Consider the following 6,369-nt stretch of genomic DNA (forward strand, 5'->3'; position numbering starts at 1 on the left):
ATGGAGGAGAAAAGGGGCGGGGCCATGCCGCTGGGTGACACTCGTGAATGGCCCAGTGCCCCTGTGAGTTTCCCCCCTCTGTGTCAGTTTGCCGCGCAGCGCGCACCGCACCATCCCCCTCCTCACGTTCTAATGTAATGCAGGGCTGTCTTACGATTCCCCTTCCTCCCCCTCCTGCCGCTCTGCAACGATGTCCCACCTCCTCCTTGTTATGGCAAGCAGCCACATAGCGATGTCCCACCTCCTGGTACAGTGATCCAATGATAGGAATCACTGTGCCGTGTGTCATAGGAGGCGGGACATCGCTCCCGCGGCTGCACGGGACATCATCATCACAGCGGGACATCAGCATCATGAGGTGAGTGAAGTATTTCATTGAATACACCGCTAGTTTACTGTTTTTCTTTGAAATAAATATTCAAAAACATTATTGGTATCTATTTTTATTTTTGAAATTTACCGGTAGCTGCTGCATTTCCCACCCTAGGCTACTCGAGTCAATAACTTTTCCAGTTTTTTGTGGTAAAATTAGGTGCCTCGGCTTATATTCGGTCGGCCTATACTCGAGTATATACGGTATATGGCTGGGGCTCTGAAAAACATTTTCCAGAGCGTTAGGAGTTTTTGAGGGAAGCGTGATAGTCACCTAGACCCATTTTAGAAAGTGAGTAATATATTCAACACGTCTTCAGCTAAGCATATATGCCTAATAAATTTGTGCTCTCCATCTCAGCTATCTCAAAAAGCACCATTCCTTAAAAACGGGACACCAAATACCATCACTCCACTGAGACTTATCAAAGACATTTAAAGTGAAGAAAATTATCTGAAAATCCCACCTCCAGAGGGGAGGGAGGATTTGGGTTCCCCACTCTGCAACAGGAGGCTATGGATCAGGGGCCACATGTTTACAAAAGCTGCCTCAACTCTCTTGGGAACACAGCTAGACAATGTGTGACTTACACAGCCAGGTGAAAAATCATTTCCCCCCAGCCTAAGATAATTACTTTTCCATGGTACAGGCACATGGAAACAGAAGAGCTGGCAAGCACCAGTCAGCCTCTGGGTTTCTCAATGAAACCCAAACTAGGAAAAAAACAAGTCTCCACCTGGTAGCTTGGGGGGGGGGGGGAGGGCAAGGGGGGGGCTATCAGGCCAAAGTCCAAAAAGAAGAACGCAAAAGTTGACGCATGAGTTATTTTTGTCCCACTGCAGGTTTTAACTGTAGATTAGCTTATAGAGCCCGAAAACGAACACAAATAAAATGACGTTATGTGTCTTTGATTGCCTTTCTCCCCTGTCTTCCTTCCTTCCTTCTTTCCTTCCTTCTTCCTTCCTTCTTCCTCCTTCCTTCCTTCCTTCCTTCCTTCCTAGGCTGATTCTAATCTTTGCCCCGTAGCATTTCCACTGCCAAAGAACAGAAATCAGCCCTGCTTATCAGCCCCTTCCTGCCCTTTGAGGTAGGGAAAGTTTAGCTTTTTTTTTTTTTGGAATTTCATAGATGCTTTTGACAAATTTCAATTCATTTCCTGCTATGGTGCAATTCACAGGGATTACACCCGCTCACTCCAACCTGGACCCTTCTAAACACCTCAAATTGCAACCCCCATCATCCCAAACCAACAGAGGTCAGCAACCATCACAGATGGAACCTACCAGATGGGGTGCTTTTAGATTGCGTGAATTAAAAAAAAATCCCAGAATAAATAAATATGGAATCCTAAAGGCAACTTTGGATTTACTATGCCAAGATATCCCCAGGGTGGCTCATCCCTCATTATTTTTTGCTCTCTGCGCGTGGAACTGACATGTTCAGAAGAAGATTTTATAGTTCAGAAGATCAATGTTGCAATCTCTCTTGGGAATCTCCGGATGACAGTTCTCAGTAACAGGGTTCTTGATGGGACCCGAGCCATTCTGTCTGGGAGCAAAAATTCAGTTAACGGAAGCAAGTTTTACTTTCCCTGTCCTCCACAGGACAGGATAGGCTTCATTTATAGAAGCAGCCCCTGGATGATCACGCCGAGTCTCTGGCCCCAAACGCACTGATTGCAGGAATGCAGCAGGCTGATTTCCTGAGAACAGGTGCTACTGTGGCAGCAGGAAGCAGTTCTCATTGAACCCCAACTAACTGGCACACACTCACTATCCTGGAGCATGCTAGCAGCACCATGCTGCCAGCTTTCTGCCTCTGAATAAGAGCCGGGCAACCTGTCCACTGCCGTGAACTCAACTGCCCCTTCCTGACTTGGTTCGTGCCCAACCGGCCTTGCCGTTTGCCCACAGCTTTAGGAGTGATGCCTAAGAAATCGGACGGAATTTTCGGATGCTGTAGCGCTGCTGCAAAGGGTACATGAGATTCTGGTCTGTACATCCCCAAGGGCTATGTTGACTTCCGCTCTGCAGGCCAATTTTTAAGCCAGACACTGATCTCTGCTAGGAAATCTTTCGGGAGAAAATTGGCAAAACAAACCAGGGAGAGGAGGAGAAAATAAGAAGAGACAGCGTGGATCAAGTATAAATCTTCATAATCAACTTACCTGTGCCCACTTCGAAGAAAACAGCGCTACCGTCCCTCCTCTGTGCGTGTCTGTGTGTGCGCGCACACGCGCTATAAGGGAAGGGTGATTCAATTGAGCTCTTCAGTCTGGCCAGAGCTGATGACATTTGAAACAGCCCCAGGAAGCAAGATCAGCATTCAGATGTGAATAAACTGGGGTTTCCTGGCAACCTTCCAAACTAAGTCTCGGAGTGGGAGTGACTTCTTTTATTTATTTTTTTAAAAAAAGAAACTCAAAACAATTGCACAGAGCCCACCAGTTGGTGAGCCAGCTGCCTGATCTGAGGCAATGTTTTTTTTTTTTTTTTAAATCACACACTCCCTTAAAAATTACAACTTTAGCCATCGCTCCTAACGCTGTCAGTCCCAGATCTAAAGCTGCCCAAATTAGCCCAGATCTCATCTCAAGTCATTTGCCTTAATTAATTGGTCTTTTCCTTGATGTAAACCTGGATTGAGGCCAGCAATTCCTAAAGGATAAATTCCCCTAGGCTTATTTATCTTAATCCACCATGCCCACTTCCTCTAAAATTTAGGCTAAATGAAGGTTAGTTTTAATAGTGAAGCCAGGAAGGACACATCTTGACATTCTCATCCTTTTCTTATAACAGACACATTTTGTCATTTGACGTTTACATGCTAAAAACAATCCTCAGCAGTTTCATCTTTCTCAATTAATTGTTCTTTATTGTGGCTAAAATTCCAGCTGAAGTTTTGGTTGAGTGCCAGAATTACAATGTGGATTATCAAAGAAGAAAAACATAGCTATTTTGTCATTCTAGATTATACACATTCATACTTACACAGGTGACCTGAAGAGAAAGGGGTTAGACTCAAAACATATTGTACCCTGAGAAAGTTTAGAAAATTCACCTTCATTCTCTCTATATAAATTCATTTGCAGCTGATTTCAGAGGAGTTGCTGTTTTTTTCTTAGTTTAATAGTGAAGCCAAAGAAGGGGTCAGTCAGGGCCAAAGTGATGTGGCCATAGATGCTAGAGGAGCACTGAAGCTCCTACTCCTTGGCTTCTACTCTCTGTTGCAGCTGTATACTCACTCCTAAAACAGGGTGTCCTGAGACCCTTTAAAAGGCCCTAAACAGGGGCCCCAGTGATATGCCATACGCTCTGATGTTTGTAATGTGACAGAAAGGGGAAGAAATAGCTACAGAGAAAGGTAATCACATCAACTGTATTTAATTAATGACATTTCATTAAATTCCCATTACTTGCATCAAAATCTAGATTTTCTCTTGGCTCCCTTTTCTGAGATACAGGCCAAGTGTGACCTTTGATGTGGACAAAGTTGTGCTGCCGAATTATTTCACTCACTTCTCAAGGTTTTAACACCAAAACCAGGTGTTTAAACCAGGTGCTACCTAAACCACTCAGTTTAGGTAAGTGACAGGGGCAGGCATGGGGGAGGGGCAGGGTGGGTTCCGGTAGCCACTACTATCAGTTTGTTTGTAGGTGCGCTCCTGTGCGGTCTTGATGCGCGCTGAGCACGCATGCGCAGTGCAATAAAAATTGCTCTGCATATGCGCAGAAACAAAAACCAAGATAGCAGTGCATATGGTGCAAAAAGGCGAACGACAAAACTGGCCCGACTAAACCACGTCGCTGACGTCATCAACAGGGCGACAACAGCGTGGAGACAGAAGCAAGCTGTAAACTCTAAACCTAAACTTAACCCCTAACCCTAAACCTAACCCTAACCCTAAACCTAACCCTAAACCTAATCCTAAACTTAACCCTAAACCTAACCCTAACCCTAACCCTTAACCTAACCCTAAAGCTAACCCTAACCTAGCCCTTACCTTAAGTTAAATCGGCTTTCTTTCTCCGCACTATTTAAAGCGCCCTTCTTTCTCCGCGCTGGCTGTTGTCGCCGCGTTGATGACGTCAGCGACACGGTTTAGTTGGCGCGGTTTTGTCGTTCGCCCTTTTGTCGGGTCACGTGGTGCCGCCTGGAGAACCGGTTTGGGGGCGTGGCAGGCCTGGGTTGCTGCCGGCTCCAGCGACCAAAGCTGCCAAACCACTACCGGTTCGGCTGAACCGGACTGAACCGGTAGGAACCCACCACTGGGGGGGAGGGGTAAAAAGTTGGCAGCTATGCATTTGAACCCCTCCCCCTTCTTACATGAAGCACACATGCCACACACCACAAAATGGGAGGGGTTTCAATCATGGTCTGTAAAGGAACACAGGCGTTGTACACGTGGAAGGGATGAAGAAGAGAAAAGATAACTTGGTCCTGAGAAAGGGAAAAGCTGTGAGAAACAAATGCAAAATTATCCCACCCTGAATTTGCTTTGGTATAAGATGAGACAGTGACAGACTTCGCTGCTCCTGCACCTCACTGCAATGAAGAGCATTGCTGGAGTAGCTGTCATGCCTGTTTCTCGACCCGGCTGATAGAAAAGGGCTGATAGGTTGCTATCTTGACTGCTTCATCCTCCCTAGGTGGGATGTCCCTTGCAAGTGAAATCAAGGGAAAGTCAATGGTACCAGCATGACCTTTAGCTCAGGCAGCAAATCGTGATGGGCCAAATTGATAGCCGAGAGAGCTCCCCTTCCCCAATTCAGAATCTGTAATGTAAAATAATAATGGCTAAACTCTTGTTTAAATTCAGCTGGAACTTTCGCTTTCATTCATTCATTTTCATCTTCACAAGTTCTGCAGGCTTTTTATAAAGCATTAAAGGACAAGATGTGCCAGGTGTGCCAACACTTAAACCAATCAAAGTCATGACACTGTTTTTCTAAAGGCTTCTTCCATTCTCTCTGTACACACTTGTGCAGGGCGGGACCTGTACGTCGTGGCACGACATAACCATGGTAGACTAAAGCGCGCTGACAACACCGCGGCGCTAAAACCGCGATGTCAAAAGCGCGCCCACAACAGCGCGCCCACAACAGCGCGCCGACAGAAGCGCGATTTAACTTAAGGTAAGGTTTAGGGTTAGGTTTAGGGTTAGGTTTAGGGTAGGTTTAGCGTTAGGTTTAGCGTTAGGTTTAGCGTTATTTTTAGGGTTATGTTACAGCGCGCTTCTGTCGGCGCGCTGTTGTCGCGCGGTTTTGACTGTGCGGTTTTGTCACCGTACTTTAGTCACACGCGCTTTAGTCTACCGCGGTTTTGTGGTGGAACCCCTGTACATTCCTTGAGCTGTTGCATGCAGGGGAGAAGGAAGGGATGCCACATACAATGTTGCTGCAGATAATCTCTGCTAAATGCAAGGCTTATATAGGTGGCCTAAGTCCTTGTGTCAGTTCTTCTCTACAGCACGTCCTGCCTTGCCAGGAGCTGTGCCAAGCATATTATGGCCCTCTCCTGATGCAGCTCAGTGCCCCCCTTGCTGTCCCTGTCATGGCCAGCCAGCCGTCTGCACGGAGATGCCCTAATTGAAATGACAGGCAGGCTGATTCAAGAAGCAGCCCTATACAGCAGCAGGAGAGGAATGGGGCTGGGTGGGGGGACGGACTTTGTTGGGAAAACAAAATAGCAACAAGCCTCACACCAATGGCCTGGGCAAGAAAACCACAGCACTATTTAGATTATTGCTTTCTGTGGAAGGAGTGCTAGATCCTGCCATCAACACAGAATTACAAAACCCAACAAATCATTTTAAGGCTAAGCAGGCTGCATGAACTAATGAAGGTTCCCTGCTACTGGAAGTTTTTAAATAATTATGCAGCCACACCTTTGTAAACAAAGCTGATATGACAGGATGAAATATATGGCAAATAAAGCTTAATTCATGTATTGCATTAAGACAAAACTAACCCATCTGGAGATTGGTAACTCATGCG

The sequence above is a fragment of the Thamnophis elegans genome, chromosome 2, assembly GCF_009769535.1.
Source record: "Thamnophis elegans isolate rThaEle1 chromosome 2, rThaEle1.pri, whole genome shotgun sequence".
Taxonomy (NCBI): Eukaryota; Metazoa; Chordata; class Lepidosauria; order Squamata; family Colubridae; genus Thamnophis; species Thamnophis elegans.